Below are 17,367 nucleotides of genomic sequence, written 5' to 3'. Positions count from 1 at the left end.
GACATGGAGGGAATGCAAGTTGTTCTGCCCACAGCTGATTTTAAATTACCAATGACTGAACTGCGGCAGACAGTGTTTTGTAGCCCTCATTTTACATTCATGTCCTAACCTTACCCACTACCTCTTGATGTGCAGTGTATCCGAGGAAGCGGCGTTCAGCAACTTACGGCAGAACTATTAATCACGCTCAATTTGCTCATGCCGATTACAGCTGGCCGGTACGAGCAAACTAATGACAAAAAAAATTCAGTGTCAGCGCTAAAAGCGAACTGAAACATCTCGCTTTTGCTACACGAGATGACGCGATACCGACCAGAGCAGTCCAGGTTGGAACTTCCTAGAGAAAACGAAAACAGAATGATAGGAAGATAAATACAAGGGAATAATAAAAAGTCAATACGACAATAAAAAATATGCGACAAAAGATTGAAAATTAAAAAAATCGCTCAAATCAATTAACTGAAAATAATAATAATCAGAGTCATTTAGAAAAAGATTTAAAAATAAAAATATTGTCGCCCGACGGCATACGAACCCATTACCTTGTGCAACTGAAACTCTAAGTTTACCACTGCACTACAGTCTTTCAAATCACGTTGCTATATTTATTTATCTATCAAATCAGTTGCAAAGATCACTTGCTCCCTTCAAAAAGTTCGGTTTCATGTTGTAGGAAGTTTACCTACTGTAAGCCGATGCCTGTGATGATAATAATTAAATATGTGAAGCCGAATCGCCTCTTGTGCGAAAGAATTCAGTAGTCTTCGGCTAGTAATGTGTACGGAATGTTCATTATTTCGTTGCCATTGTTGTTTGTGTGTTGTTTTGAGTGTGTACATCATGTGTGATGAATTGCGAAATAAAAGGGCGGGCCCTTTTGGTACTGAAGATTCTTTTCACACACACACACACACACACACACACACACACACACACAAACTAGACAAGGAATTGAAAGTGCACTAACCATTTGATGTGGTACCTTCGCAACGGCGAATAATACGGGCGTGCCGTTGAGCGGTCTGACTGGAGGAAGATACTTCCAACACTTTAAGTGTCGACTATCAAGTAATTTTAATAATACTATAGTCCCTATTTCCAGACCTCAGGGAAAACAACTGTAATTAAGGAGTGGTTGAAGATATATTATAGTAGGCAGTAGCAGGTCAATAATTAGCATGGTTTGAATAGTGATGCCGGCCGGTGTGGTCGTGCGGTTCTAGGCGCTTCAGTCTGGGACCGCGTGACCGCTACAGTCGCAGGTTCGAATCCTGCCTCGGGCATGGATGTGTGTTATCTCCTTAGGTTAGTAAGGTTTAAGTAGTTCTAAGTTCTAGGGGACTGATGACCACAGATGTTAAGTCCCATAGTGCTCAGCCATTTTTTGAATAGTGATGCCATCATGTTCACTGTACAGGGTGAGTCACCTAACATTACCGCTGGATATATTTCGTAAACCACATCAAATACTGACGAATCGACTCCACAGACAGAACGTGAGCAGAGGGGAGAGTGTAATTGGTTAATACAAACCATAAAAAAATGCACGGAAGTATGTTTTTTAACACAAACCTACGTTTTTTAAAATGGAACCACGTTAGTTTTGTTAGCACATATGAACATATAAACAAATACGTAATCAGTGCCCTTTGTTGCATTGTAAAATGTTAATTGCATCCGGAGATATTGTAACCTAAAGTTGACGCTTGAGTACCACTCCTCCGCTGTTCGATCGTGTGTATCGGAGAGCACCGAATTACGTAGGGACCCAAAGGGAACGGTGATGGACCTTAGGTACAGAAGAGACTGGAACAGCACATTACGTCCACATGCTAACACCTTTTTATTGGTCTTTTTCACTGACGCACACGTACATTACCATGAGGTGTGAGGTACACGTACGCACGTGGTTTCCGTTTTCAATTACGGAGTGGAATAGAGTGTGTCCCGACATGTCAGGCCAATAGATGTTCAATGTGGTGGCCATCATTTGCTGCACACAATTGCAATCTCTGGCGTAATGAATGTCGTACACGCCGCAGTACATCTGGTGTAATGTCGCCGCAGGCTGCCACAATACGTTGTTTCATATCCTCTAGGGTTGTAGGCACATCACGGTACACATTCTCCTTTAACGTACCCCACAGAAAGAAGTCCAGAGGTGTAAGACCAGGAGAACGGGCTGGCCCTGCAGATGCTGCTCGCCGACCGTGGCCCGTGTTTGTTACAACACACAACTAAACGTCGGAGGTTTCAAGCGTCAACTTTAGGTTACAATATCTCCGGATGTAATTAACATTTTACAATGCAACAAAGGGCACTGATTACGTATTTGTTTATATGTTCAGATGTGCTAACAAAACTAACGTGGTTCCATTTAAAAAAATTAGGTTTATGTTAAAAAACATACTTCCGTGCATTTTTGTATGGATTGTATTAAACAATTACACTAGCCTCTCTCCTCACGTTTGGTCTGTGGAATCGGTTCGTCAGTATTTAATGTGGTTTACGAAATACACTCCTGGAAATTGAAATAAGAACACCGTGAATTCATTGTCCCAGGAAGGGGAAACTTTATTGACACATTCCTGGGGTCAGATACATCACATGATCACACTGACAGAACCACAGGCACATAGACACAGGCAACAGAGCATGCACAATGTCGGCACTAGTACAGTGTATATCCACCTTTCGCAGCAATGCAGGCTGCTATTCTCCCATGGAGACGATCGTAGAGATGCTGGATGTAGTCCTGTGGAACGGCTTGCCATGCCATTTCCACCTGGCGCCTCAGTTGGACCAGCGTTCGTGCTGGACGTGCAGACCGCGTGAGACGACGCTTCATCCAGTCCCAAACATGCTCAATGGGGGACAGATCCGGAGATCTTGCTGGCCAGAGTAGTTGACTTACACCTTCTAGAGCACGTTGGGTGGCACGGGATACATGCGGACGTGCATTGTTCTGTTGGAACAGCAAGTTCCCTTGCCGGTCTACCATGATGCCGGGTGTTGGCCCTGTGTGCCTCGGTCGTATGCAGTCCTGATTGTGGCGCTCACCTGCACGGCGCCAAACACGCATACGACCATCATTGGCAGCAAGGCAGAAGCGACTCTCATCGCTGAAGACGACACGTCTCCATTCGTCCCTCCATTCACGCCTGTCGCGACACCACTGGAGGCGGGCTGCACGATGTTGGGGCGTGAGCGGAAGACGGCCTAACGGTGTGCGGGACCGTAGCCCAGCTTCATGGAGACGGTTGCGAATGGTCCTCGCCGATACCCCAGGAGCAACAGTGTCCCTAATTTGCTGGGAAGTGGCGGTGCGGTCCCCTACGGCACTGCGTAGGATCCTACGGTCTTGGCGTGCATCCGTGCGTCGCTGCGGTCCGGTCCCAGGTCGACGGGCACGTGCACCTTCCGCCGACCACTGGCGACAACATCGATGTACTGTGGAGACCTCACGCCCCACGTGTTGAGCAATTCGGCGGTACGTCCACCCGGCCTCCCGCATGCCCACTATACGCCCTCGCTCAAAGTCCGTCAACTGCACATACGGTTCACGTCCACGCTGTCACGGCATGCTACCAGTGTTAAAAGACTGCGATGGAGCTCCGTATGCCATGGCAAACTGGCTGACACTGACGGCGGCGGTGCACAAATGCTGCGCAGCTAGCGCCATTCGACGGCCAACACCGCGGTTCCTGGTGTGTCCGCTGTGCCGTGCGTGTGATCATTGCTTGTACAGCCCTCTCGCAGTGTCCGGAGCAAGTATGGTGGGTCTGACACACCGGTGTCAATGTGTTCTTTTTTCCATTTCCAGGAGTGTATATCCAGCGGTAACGTTAGGTGACTCACCCTGTATAGTAATCTGATAAGGATGATGGCTTTTTTGACGGTATTGCAAGTAATATGCTTCAGATAGAATTTTTCATGGTTAAAGTCGTTTAGTCTCGTGTAGCAACCAACGAGTCTGTTTCGTTTGTTGGTTCAATTGAGGTTGTAGGTAATGTGAAGCACCGGTTCAGTTCTCGGGCTGGGACAGTGGGATCAGCAGCAACTTTTGCTTTGCCTGTACTAAGATTACACAAGTTTTTCCATAGAATAACTGGTCTACTTCTGCTTTCGATTATTGTATGGGCATGCCTGAGTTCTGCATATCTCACACGTTGACTGACTCTGTTCCGCTTCTGCTTGTGAGCGATGTGATTTTGAGGCGTGGGACGTAGTTTGTCTGTAGCGACAGAAAACTTTCTCTTGCTGGCTGGAGAATATTTATCAGCTCTTTATCATCACCTACTTTATTTCTATCCGTATTTCAGTACTGTTGCTATATTCGTCATGTTTCAGGTCCCGTATGGCAGGCATCTTTTTCAATTTCAATGATGATATCTTCAGTATTAATGAAACTTCCTGGCAGATTAAAACTGTGTGCCGGACCGAGACTCGAGACGAGGTACTGGCAGAAGTAAGGCTGTGAGGAAGGGGCGTGAGTCGTGCTTAGGTTGCTCAGATGGTACAGCACTTGCCCGCAAAACGCAAAAGTCCCAAGTTCAAGTCTCGGTCCGGCACACAGCTTTAACCCTAAGACGCTTAGGGGGGGGGGGTTCGTTGAACCCACAATTTTTTTTATGTCCCCTGCTTATGCCCAAGTAACTTTCGTACTACATATTCCTTTTGAGTTATTGTTTGTTGGCTATTTTATGAAACGTTAGTGTCAATATATTTTATAGAAAATTTCTGCTTTGAAAGAAAAAATAAATAAACTTATTACGGGTCCCACAACCCCCCCTCCCCCTTAGGCTTCCATCCTACAGAAAATTTCCCTTAGTAGGATTTCATATTTCTCATCTCCACAACAATGCAAGTTAGTTTCTTGCTGGTTGGTATTCTTGATATTCACAACAAGTGGTTTACTTTCAGAGGAAGTGATTGTTGATGTCAGTCAGCTGTTATTAATCTCGTAAACTTGCAGTGAGTTAGTGCAGTTCCCAACACGGAGGCCTCCAGTAACTTTGGTGTCCTACACAGCAAAAACGAAACCAAGTAAGAACTTGCTGATGTTGTCAGCAATGCACCAAGATAAAGGCACTGTTGGAGGAGAGAAGAATAAAACCGGGATAAATGCATATTATAATTCCACTAATGGTGGAATTGATACCATTGATCAAATGGCGCGTATGTACACCTACAAGAGGGGAACAAAGAGATAGCCTCTATCTGTATTTTACTCTCTCATCGACATTTGTGCTATCAATGCAACCACCATATTCATCCAGCAACATCCATGATGGAATGAAAAGAAACACAACAAACGGAAACTTTATCTTCTGCAAGCTGGGATGGAACTAGTGAAATTGCAGGTAGAAGAAAGAAGTGCCAATGCAAGAGGGTTATCTAACCAAATTGTTCAATCAATGGAGACTATTCTACAAAAGAAAATCAAAGAAGTGACAACAGAAGCATGTCAGCCTCCTGCAGGGAAAGGTCGGTGCCATGTTTGTGTAAGAAAAGCTAAAACAAAGAAGCAGAAGTACAACAATCTAAGTAAACCAAAACAGTATTGTGGATAGTGTCATAAACATGTGTGTATCACACATTCAGAAAAAATTGTGAAGTGTGTCTCTTGCCTTGAAGTTGAGGGCTCAGATTAGTCTGTTGTATATGAACAAATCTGTATTTTGTATTGTAATATGTCAACTTTTTATTCACTCAATCCAATATTTATAACAATCAACAACGTTTATAAACCGATGCTTTAGTTAAAATACATAAACCATTTTGAAAGTTGTAATTTTTCGTCAGTAAACTTATTTAATACCTGTGGGCTCGCCGAACCCCCCCCCCTTAGGCATCCAAGTTAGAAAAAAAGGCTTGAGCGTCGTAGGGTTAATCTGCCAGGAAGCCAGGAAGTTTTATATCAGCGCACACTCCGCTGCAAAGTTAAAATCTCATTCTTCGGTATTGGTGTTTGGTCCGTGTATTCCCGTATCCCAACAGCACTGTCTACGACAGTGCACAACCAATCACATCCGCTTTACAAGTGACCCCCGACCCGTGCGTTAAGGTCGCTGTGCTCCCGCATTTGAAACTGTGCTGTGACTGTGGCGTAGTTTGAACGCTACCATTACTGGTAAATTCCTTGCACAGTCGCGAGTGGAGGCACTATTTGTGGTCGCCACTCGCAGCAAAGCAGAACACCGACCGCCAAGTAGCGCCACCGTTCAGTGGCTGTGGCTGCGTGTGAAACCACTCAAATAGCTGCAGCGTTGCTAAGTGGTTGCGTCGGAAAGAGCCCTAACACTCCTGCACGTTTCACTAGGAGAGAACGAGTGGACGAGCAGGAAGCGACGGCGGGGCCACTGTTCTGACGCTCGTCCTACTCGCACCAGAAGGTAGGATGGAAGCACTGAAGGGGTGCCCTGATTTCTGATATATGCAACCCGCAACATAAGACTCTCACTCGCTCTGTTCCTGATCTATTTTCTACAAGACCAATGAACACACACACACACACACACACACACACACACACACACACAGGCAGGCAGGCTCAGTAAGCATCTGGGAAGATATGTCTTCCCATCCTACACTTTTGCACTTGTGGGTTAGGTGTTAGTATTAACAACTGACATATTATTTCCCAGTGTTTTACTATAGTAAATAGTACAAAAAGTCACGGGTGTTTATGTTTCTTTAATATGCCAGTACCATGAAACAATGTATTTTCATAGCTCGCAAATTCTAATACATAAATCATCGAACACGGAACTTAAGTTCATGAACTGTATTACAGTACAGCTTCTGCTCTGTCCAGCCTAGGATGTGAATGGTTCGCAACGTGAAACTTCATGTTACGTCATCAAAAAATCTGTCCCACTTCATCTCCATGTTAGCTTTCATGTCCTGTGTGAAGACAGCTCCAAAAAACCTCAGAAACCACGCCTTATCTGATATTGGAGACATTCGACTACTTTGAAGAAACATGAATGTTTACAACTTTTGAAATACATCTTGGTTCAAGATCAACATTCGCTTTTGAATACTTTAACTAGTATTTTGCACCGAAAGAAAACAATTAGAAAGAATTATGGTAGAGGATTACTCATAACCCACTTGCTAGGGACAAAGCACCGTTTTACTACCATTATACTGCAGTCGCTGTGAGCCCAAACAATGGAATTTGCCGAATGTGCTGGAATTATGAGTAAATAGTAACAATGTCTCACGTCTATGCTCACGGGTTATTAAAAGTTCGGCCCGCATCTCGTGGTCGTGCCGTAGCGTTCTCGCTTCCCACGCCCGGTTTCCCGGGTTCGATTCCCGGCGGGGTCAGGGATTTTCTCTGCCTCGTGATGGCTGGGTGTTGCGTGATGTCCTTAGGTTAGTTAGGTTTAAGTAGTTCTAAGTTCTAGGGGACTGATGACCATAGATGTTAAGTCCCATAGTGCTCAGAGCCATTAAAAGTTCGGAATTTATCTTATACGTAACAGCCATGATCACCGTTTACTCAGTATTATCGACCATTACGTTTAGTGTATTCCGTAAGCACCGCACACTTCCATACTTACCGGGCTCATATTTATAAATGATGATCATGACAACTCCAAATTTCAAAAGCGATATGAGCGTGTGCGGGAAAGCAATAAGCAAAAGATTTTAGTTGTAACAAAAGGGAGATATAATTAACTACGTCTTTAAACACAAATATCCCTAGTAGGAAAAAAAGTACTTATCAAATAAAGCTGTGAGATTAGGAATCACCTTCTCTCGACATCAAATAGTCGGGTAAGTTAACCTAGCCCAAACTGGAGTTTTGGTGCACCTGTTCCGTTTTCCTCTTTATGCTGTGCTGCTCACACTGTCTGTTCACCTGCAACGAAGCTGCGAGGAAGGCTGTTCCATCATGTTTCAACCTGGAGCTCTTCATCTCATCTTAAATGTCATACATGCTACAATACTGTTTTTATATCGGAAGAAAATTTAAAACGATATGAGTACGCAAGTTTTTGCATACACTTGACAGGCTTCTTCATAAGACTGTGAAACACTTCAGACACACACTACGCTAATAATAATACAAGAATGAAATTTTCACTCTGCAGTGGAGTGTACGCTGATATGAAACTTCCTGGCAGATTCCAACTGTATGCCTAACCGAGACTCGAACTCCTGACTTTTGCCTTTCGCGGGCAAGTGCTCTACCGACTGAGCTACCCAAGCACGATGTTGTTGTCGTTGTTCTTCTTCTTCTAATAACCTCTTTTTACGCAACTGTTTTTCAACGTTTTTAGTTCTTTCCTCTGAACTGTGTAATTCCCTATCCGAGTTTGCCTTTGGCCTCCTTTAGTATTTGCTCAACGTACAGACTGAATAATATCGACAAGGTGCTTCATCCCTGTCTCACTCCCTTCGCAACAACCGCCTCCCTTTGATGTTTCTCGATTCCTGTAACTGCACTTTGGTTTCTGTACAAGCTGTAAACAACTTTTTGCTTCCACTATTTTATCCCTGCTACCTTCCTTATTTGAAAGACTCAATGTGGTCTCTAAATCTACAAATGCTGTAAGCGCAGATTTGCTTTCTTCAGTTTATCTTTTAAGGTAAGTCATACGGTCAGTGCTGTCTCACGTGTTTCAGCATTTCTCAGGAACTCAAACTGGTCTTCTCCGAGTTCCGCCTCAACCAGATTTTCCATTCTTCTGCAAATAATTCGTACCATTACTTTGCTTAATATAATAACAATAAACTTCAAGGATTACGTCAAGTCCGAAAACATTCCAGGCTCGCTTAGCATCCACACTTTATTACTACAAAGCGGAAGCGCAAATAAGTCATCCAATAAATATGAGCAAGCGTAGTGTGTTCTAGAATATGAAACAACTCCGGTCATGTAACGACTATTACCAGCACAATAGCAATACTCGCGATACTTTGAGGTTCGGGCTACCTCGATTGTGTTGAACAACAGTTTAAGCCAGATCAATTTCTTTTTTAATACTTGAACAACACTTTTATTTTGCAGTACTCAGAAACGTTACTCGACTTCACGTGTCGAAGACTGCTATGCATAACCACCCGAGTGAGATACTGAGGATCAAGCGAGGAAACGGGGAAGCCTGACCAGCCATCCGTAGCCTAAGGCACGGTCAACTGCATTGTGGATTATCCACACAAGGCTTAAACGTAAGACCTGCAAACTCGAGCTCATCACAGTCCTAGTCTAAAGGCCGAAGATGTTCCAGCAGTGAAATGGAAGGGAGGTTTGAAATTGATGGCTTCACAGACTTCTATTTAGAGACAAAACAACATTTTCCCAGTCTGGAAAGATGAGCCTGCACAATGTGTGAGTTTTGAGGCTTGAAAATAAAATAAAGAATATTACTGTTTATCGTCACTGGAGAAGGATGCAAAAAGAAATGGATGTATCCTTTTGGAAGGAACCATTTTAGCATTTGCCTTAAATTATTTACAGAACCCATGGAAAATCTAAATATGGACGACCATCGGGTGTTCGCCTAGTTTTCCCGCTGAACACGAGTGTTGAGCTAAACACCGCTCCACCTCGCTCGATGATCAAAGTGATCGAAAATACGCGCACAGTAATTAAGTGGCCAGGTTTACACGGTACGCAACTCCTAGAACACAAAAACCGAATTTCGGAAACCGCTTTTACTTTCGTGTTTACACGTTACACCTAATCGAATTTTGCAAGCTTGATCAAATATTGGTCTTCACTAAAACCAGATGGCAGTTATAAGAATCGAGGGGCATGAAAGGGAAGCAGTGGTTGGGAAAGGAGTAAGACAGGGTTGTAGCCTCTCCCCGATGTTATTCAATCTGTATATTGAGCAAGCAGTAAAGGAAACAAAAGAAAAATTCGGAGTAGGTATTAAAATTCATGGAGAAGAAGTAAAAACTTTGAGGTTCGCCGATGACATTGCAATTCTGTCAGAGACAGCAAAGGACTTGGAAGAGCAGTTGAACGGAATGGACAGTGTCTTGAAAGGAGGATATAAGATGAGCATCAACAAAAGCAAAACGAGGATAATGGAATGTAGTCAAATTAAGTCGGGTGATGCTGAGGGAATTAGATTAGGAAATGAGACACTTAAAGTAGTAAAGGAGTTTTGCTATTTAGGGAGTAAAATAACCGATGATGGTCGAAGTAGAGAGGATATAAAATATAGACTGGCAATGGCAAGGAAAGCGTTTCTCAAGAAGAGGAATTTGTTAACATCGAGTACAGATTTAAGTGTCAGGAAGTCGTTTCTGAAAGTATTTGTATGGAGTGTAGCCATGTATGGAAGTGAAACCTGGACTATAACTAGTTTGGACAAGAAGAGAATAGAAGCTTTCGAAATGTGGTGCTACAGAAGAATGCTGAAGATAAGGTGGGTAGATCACGTAACTAATGAGGAGGTATTGAATAGGATTGGGGAGAAGAGAAGTTTGTGGCACAACTTGACTAGAAGAAGGGATCGGTTGGTAGGACATGTTTTGAGGCATCAAGGGATCACAAATTTAGCATTGGAGGGCAGTGTGGAGGGTAAAAATCGTAGAGGGAGACCAAGAGATGAATACACTAAGCAGATTCAGAGGGATGTAGGTTGCAGTAGATACTGGGAGATGAAGAAGCTTGCACAGGATAGAGTAGCATGGAGAGCTGCATCAAACCAGTCTCAGGACTGAAGACCACAACAACAACAACAAAGAAGCGAGGTTATCAGTACATTTGTAATAGCTATACGTATTAAAAAGTCTGTGTGGCGTTCTTTTTCTGTCTGTATCTGAATGCTACTCTCTGGAACTACTGCAGGGATTTTGTTACGATTTTCACTGGCGGATAGGCATATTCAGGAGGAAGGTTTATGTCTACCACCACATATTATAAATAAGTCCAGCCAGGCTGGTCGCTAGCTTTTAATAAAGACAGGGGACGATTTCTTTACGGAAATCAGTGACCTCGCAGGACGGAGGAGGAGGTGGAAAGAAGATGGGTGGTTAACGTCCCGTCGCGCCTACTACGTCGTCATTAGAGGTGCAGCACGAGCTCGGTTTAATGAACGAATGAAGGAAGTCGGCTGTGTCCTTTCAAGGAGCCATCCCGGCATTTGCCTGGAGCGGTTTAGGGAAATTACGGAAAACTTAAATCTGGATGGCTGGATGAGGGTTTGGAGCAAGAATGAAGGGTGGCGGGTGAGGGTGAGACAGAACTACTGTAACTGAGTAAATGTTTTAAAACGTTATGCGTGCCAACGGTTTCGAGACATGCAATAAATAGTTAATTTCCGCATGACTGAAAACACACTTATATTCCTACTGCACTAGCGAATGTTTTGTCACTAGACACTGATATTCGCCACTAAAAGAGGAAGTAGGTATAGCCGTGGGACATCTATGCAGAATACGAGTATGCAGGCTTGTTGCCAATCAGTTCCATTTTTCTAATGTAGCAAGTGTATCGTCATTTATGTATCTGTTTCCATGTAATAATCAAATCTGCCTCTCTTCAATTAAATTAAGAAAATGAATGAATCTCTATTCAGTGGAACACACTGCATAAAATCGATTCGTCCACATTTATCAACATTTTTAAACGAAATCAGAAACAAGACATCCCAGGAACGTTTCATAAACGGTTCGACGTTTACAAGGGAGCGAATACTAACGCGACAGCTTCAACCGCACTTAGTAGTCATAAACAGGGCGTCGAAGACAGACTGTCGACAGCCTAAAGGCATCCATCCTGATCGTTTAAGCCCTTGTGACGAGTTACTACGCGGCTCTGCGCAATACACCGTCCAGAGAACTGTACTACTGTTTTCAAATGTATTATCTCACGACAGCCTTATGATGACAGTTACGCTCAGTGCTTAAAATTCTTCCTTGTCGACTGAATATGCCACTGTCATGTTGAAGGTACTAATTCGGACAGTTTTATTCAGCGATGCGGTATGCTTCAGAGAAGTTTCAAGAGAGTCACTTTAATTACTACTTACTTGACGACTTCGACTTTTTTGCCCCTGTGTTAGTTGGACTACCACAATTACAAGTGAAAGTAGTAAGATTAGAAGACTGCAGAAGCAAACGAAAGTTAAGGTTTATTTTTCGGTTAAAGTACCTGCGTCAGTTTTCATGTATACTGCCTCATTCTCATTGCACTCATCACTTTTTTCGAATTAACGTCAAGTACTTGGAATTTATGAGTTAGGAGAGTTGCACTTTCGGAACCACGTAAGGGTTCTCAAGCCGGTAATCATCCTCAAACGCCTCAGTAGTCACCACTTGGGTAACTCTCGTTTTTCCCAACTCTGTTCGAGCGATCTCTGGTTCCGAGTGTACTACTTACGTCAACAAGAGCGTCATATCGGTGAATGTTACTCACAAGAGGTATCCAACGGGTGCTTACAGACCAGGACAGTGAGTAGTCCTTCTATTATATTCGCTGGGGCACAAATTTTCGTTATGGAGCAGCGTTTATTGGCGCAGCATCGGCGTGGATTGCTGTCCAGCGATCCACATCACGTTCTCCAGTTGCCTGTTTAGCACGCCTATCAAAACTACAAAAGAAGAACCTCGGTAATAGATATTTCTACAGAAAAAATGCCAGAGCTGCAGAAATATTCTTTAACTAGGGTAGTAAAACAGTCCCTTTCTAACAACTTCTTCTATACTAAGAAATCACTGGATAATTCCTGACGCGGAACAAGACCATCATCAAAGTACATTAGATTGTATTGGCTGTTTTTCCTCCAAAAGAAAGTGCAACGAAAATAATTCTGCGAACAGAAATGGAATTCATCTTCTAAAAGTAAAACTCCCTACATTTGTACAGCTAGCAGGTCTGTGAACCACGTATCGTGGCAGTCTGTCTCACTGATTAATTAGCTTTAATTTACCAGACGGATCTTCCTTCGTCAGAATCAATGAGAATCCACAGTACTGTGTTATTATTTCCGGAAACATTATGGCGAGATTCTTACAATAGATTTCGTTATGGATGCTGTCTTCAGCATTACGTTGCGTTTAACTCACGTTTCACCTCACAGCTATTGACTCCAACATCGGTGAAACATGTTGCTGTTGATGATCGTTTCTTAACTGCTCAAGTCGAGATAATCTATGCGAAAATTCTTTTGATCCCACACACTTTTCGCCGTATCATAGTCAACCTGTCCAACAGCAGTTGTGAAACGAATTAAGTCTGAGAAGGTTCGTGTTGACTTGAAGAAGATCCCTTGTAATCTGTCATTAACGTGTCGTATCGTATTATAATATATTCTGTTTTGACTGCAGTCTTGGCAGTCAAAGATTCAGCATATATTGGGTATCACGTAGAACTTTATTGTAAGAAGTGCAGTTCATTCGCTCTCTTTATGAAGCCTCCTTCGGAAGTTTAACGTAGTGCGTGTACTGTCATCAGTTACTGCAATTAATGTAATGCAGATACTCTTGCCATAAGCCATAAATACAAAACATCCATATCCAAATTAATATTGTAAATGCGGAAGTAACTCTGTCTGCTACGCCTTCGCAACTAAACAGCAGAACCGATTTTGATATTTGGTATGAAGATAGCCTTAACCTTGAGGAAAGACCAAAGGCTACTTTACAAAGTTTTATCTTTTTGAGTGTTATTAACGTTTTTTAATATAGTGTAAGTGAGAAGCATGCACTCGACACTATCGCGATGGTCGGCGACTCTTAGCGTCTATAGATTATTCCGTGACAGTGCAAATCCAATGTTACTGAGCGGGTGGTTTATAATATTGAGTTCCTACACCACATGGCATGGCTGCAGAGTTCTGGTAGAGATACGACAGTAAAATAAGACGGCAAGCCCGAGAACCATATTTAAAACAATAAGCTTTGCAAACGTCCTATTTAGCGCATACTTGTAAGGGACTCAAGAAGCGAAAGTTGCTCGAATCCAACAAACCTCAGAGCAATCTCAGGTCCGCAGGAACTTGGAACATTAGAACAGTCACAAGCCCGTCGCATTTTACACGTTGAGCGGAACGCATCTCTTACAGCTTCCAAGCTCACATCCTGTACTAGATAAGCCAGAGAAACTTCTAAAAACTCTACTTCTCCATGGATGTAACGAGTCGAGGCATTTTTTAAATATAATTAGAAAATATAATGCATGCTTTCAGATTCAACATACAGCAAAACAATAGAAACACTTTCATACTGGCACTGCAAACATTCTTATACATACGTCTCTACACTACTACACACTCAGACATCTCGTAAAATAACCAGCTTACTTACTCGTCAACACTCATCATAACAAGACTACCGATATACGAGCGAAGCAGCTGGTAACAGCTAGTTTCGAATATTTTAAAAACGTCGCTGGTAGCACAATACGTAACGTGTAAGTCATAAAATCGCGATGTTCCTGAGTCGAACCTCTAACAGAACATTTTTCTTACTTTATTTAAATTCTATATTTATTATCAAATGGAAATAATAGTTAACAAATAAGGAATCATAATTCTAATAACAATAACATCTTTGTTTCTAATTACTAATCACATGAAAATGCGAGTGTTCAAAATAAATTAATATTTGTCACAAAAATGTTAAACATCAAATAAAAAAGCAAATACTTTTTTATTTCTACACTATTATTAATGTATATGGTTTTTTCATTTAATTATGAGGCATTTCACATGTCTGCATCGAATTTTAATTTAGTTTCTTAACAATATTAAATAAAAAATGATTCAAAATTTGTTAATTCACATATCTATTTAACAATAAATATAGAATTTCAGTAAACGTAATAAAAAATTGCTAGGCCTCCTAGCGAAAATCGATTCAGGTCTTTAAGATTATAAGACTCACACGTTTCGCACTCAGTAACCGGCGAATCTTGTGGAGTTATGAGGCTTTTTTTTTCTCTCCTCTCTCTCTCTCTCTCTCTCTTTTGCCCCCAAACAATCAAATAGGGGACCATGGAACCTCTGTAGTGTTTCATCCCAAAAACAATCTTTCTCCATCTGTTTTTTTAACCTTTCAGCATCTCCCTACCGCTGAATAACAGATAGTTTTTCATTATCAATACAGGCTTCCTGGTATCACCGGAGAATGTTAAAAACAATTATTATACTGAACCTCTGAAATTGTCTGCAGTACCAAGGTAGTAGCCTTGTGGGTACCTGAACTCGTGTCGAAACGCTTTCCTTTCATTCTCATTTTCAGTTTTGCAAATAACCTGAAGTTTCATGGAGACAAATCAGGCGAGTAAGGAGTATGTTCAAGTATCACTATACTTTTCTGAGCCAAGAAATTGCTCTCACTCTTGCTTTTGTGCGACGATGAATGCAACAAATAGCATGTTTCTTGATTGCGGTACTCAGGTCGAACCCGAACAATTCTCGCTCATAAACGATTTTAAACAAACATTCACAATTTAACCTCCTGCAGCGAATCCTTAATGCACGATTCCTTTTGAACCACAGAAAACAGTGAGCAGCGTCTTGACACAGCCTGCGCACTTTCATCAGTCTTGGAGATTCTGGACCTTTCTATTCCCCGCTTTGGCACTTTGTAAGTGGTTAAAACTGAACACACAGTGTTTCGTGACCAGGCATGGGTCCCTAGCAGCCGATCACTTTATGTCTCTGCAGTGTTCCACTCTGCGACCTTTTCGACCGTAAGTGTGTGAGTGGGCCCGAAGCGACAACATATTTTCGTTTTGTCCAAAATTTCAGTTAGAATGCGAAGCACAGTTGTTTTATGAATTCCGGTGAGCTCCTCAGTTAACCTAGTAGATGCACAACGATAGTCTCGAAGAATTTTTTGCCGCTTTCTGAGCTGTTAATGATGCTCCTGGACATGGATCATCTTCAATGCTCTCTACAGCGTCACGAAACTGGCATGCCACTACACCGCTTTTACGACTCATTGCTTTACTATTATAAACAGTTCGTGTCGTTTCAGAAGTGTCTGTGGCACTTTTACCTAATTTAAAACAAAACGATGTCGCACGTTGCTCCACCGCTCCTTTCACAACCGGGTTTCAAAACTTACGGCAAAGTTTCGGTTATTATGCGCAGTTTGTGATGCCAGAGCTCTTAAATTTAAAACAGAAGGTAGAATAAACACCACGCTGGTTAATTCGTGCATCCGTTCACAGGTGGCATTAGTAGTTACTGCATATAAAATCGGTCATCTTTCCTGTGGGTCGGGCTATGCATCTCTTCTGTATCTTACGAGCATTCATGAAACATTTGTCACGGTACTTGGTTAAAACTCGTCACAACTTTTACGTCTTTCACGCGCAGGACTCCTCAGTGTTTAATCTGATACCGAGGAGCACAGACTGCTTGGAAGACACTAGCTAAGAACTGTACAGAAACACACATTAAAAGATGATCACATGCCAATCACAGATTCAGATCGGAATCAAAGTAAAATACTCGTTTCTCGCAGTGCTTGATTATTTGCTTCAACTTACCGAAACATGTGGACCGTAGTGTGCAATTCATTTTATAAACGGGCAGCTCACGGAGCTTCATTCTCGGCAAAAGCTTATCAAAAATTACTACTGATGGTCGCAATGATCCAATTATTCCTAAGGTTTTGAGTTCTAATTAAAAATTAAAGAACGGAAAAATACTTACCTCACAAGGTGACGCAGTTTCAGTACGCTGTACAGTGTTCAGAAGGGCCAAAATCTGAGTCCAGGTACAAGCACTCAACTTTAGTTTGACGTTGTTTCTCTAAATTACTCCAGGGAAATCCCATCTCTTAGCAAGTGTCACGTCCACTTCCCTTCCTTACTGAAGTCAAGTATGAGAGGCTCCATCGCCTCTTTGAACACATTTGTCGGTGGGACGTTGGGCCCTAACAAAAAGAGAACAACAGGCTACTTCAGAGAAGTTGCTTCACTGGGTAACGCATAGAATACTTTCGCAATTGAATATCTAGATGGGTTGCAGCTGCACAAATCCTTAGCAAAATCATACAACTTACAAAGAAAAAAAGCAGTGTCACACAGGAGGTAACACTGCTAACAATCGAATGGTCTTTAATTTACGTTGGTTTTACAACATCTGTTTTGGTTTTGCCAAAGCAGATTCATATAACGTTTATAAACCATGTAACTAAGTGGAAAAGATGAGTTTTGGTTGCTTTAGGACTAACGTTCAGCTGCTTAACAGGAATGTTGTAAATTATAAAAAATGTTTCCATAATTGTAGAGAAACTGCACATGTTGTTAAATGATCCTGAAACCCAGTCTCCAATTATGGATTTTCAAATATTTGACTGCCACATATTACACAGGAACTGTCATGCTCAGATGTAGCACGAGTCAGATATTGCAGTTCACCAGCGCTGCTTATATGGAAA

The 17,367-nt window shown here is 42.2% G+C and overlaps 1 protein-coding gene across 3 annotated transcripts in view; it reads right to left on the bottom strand.

Annotated features, from left to right (window-relative positions):
- Nucleotides 1-17,367, bottom strand: part of LOC126187490 (uncharacterized) — a 1,186,162-nt gene that overhangs the window by 884,282 nt on the left and 284,513 nt on the right. The window contains exon 2 of one of the 3 annotated variants that reach the window (XM_049928599.1): nucleotides 16,638-16,860. The exons of the other annotated variants lie outside the window; for them this stretch is intronic. The gene's annotated coding sequence lies outside the window, so the exon portion shown is untranslated. The remainder of the gene's footprint in view (nucleotides 1-16,637; nucleotides 16,861-17,367) is intronic. 3 annotated transcript variants of the gene reach the window in all.

The sequence above is a fragment of the Schistocerca cancellata genome, chromosome 5, assembly GCF_023864275.1.
Source record: "Schistocerca cancellata isolate TAMUIC-IGC-003103 chromosome 5, iqSchCanc2.1, whole genome shotgun sequence".
NCBI classification, from domain to species: domain Eukaryota; kingdom Metazoa; phylum Arthropoda; class Insecta; order Orthoptera; family Acrididae; genus Schistocerca; species Schistocerca cancellata.
The sequence above is the reverse complement of the archived record's forward strand: the minus strand, read 5'-3'. Positions and strand labels throughout refer to the sequence as shown.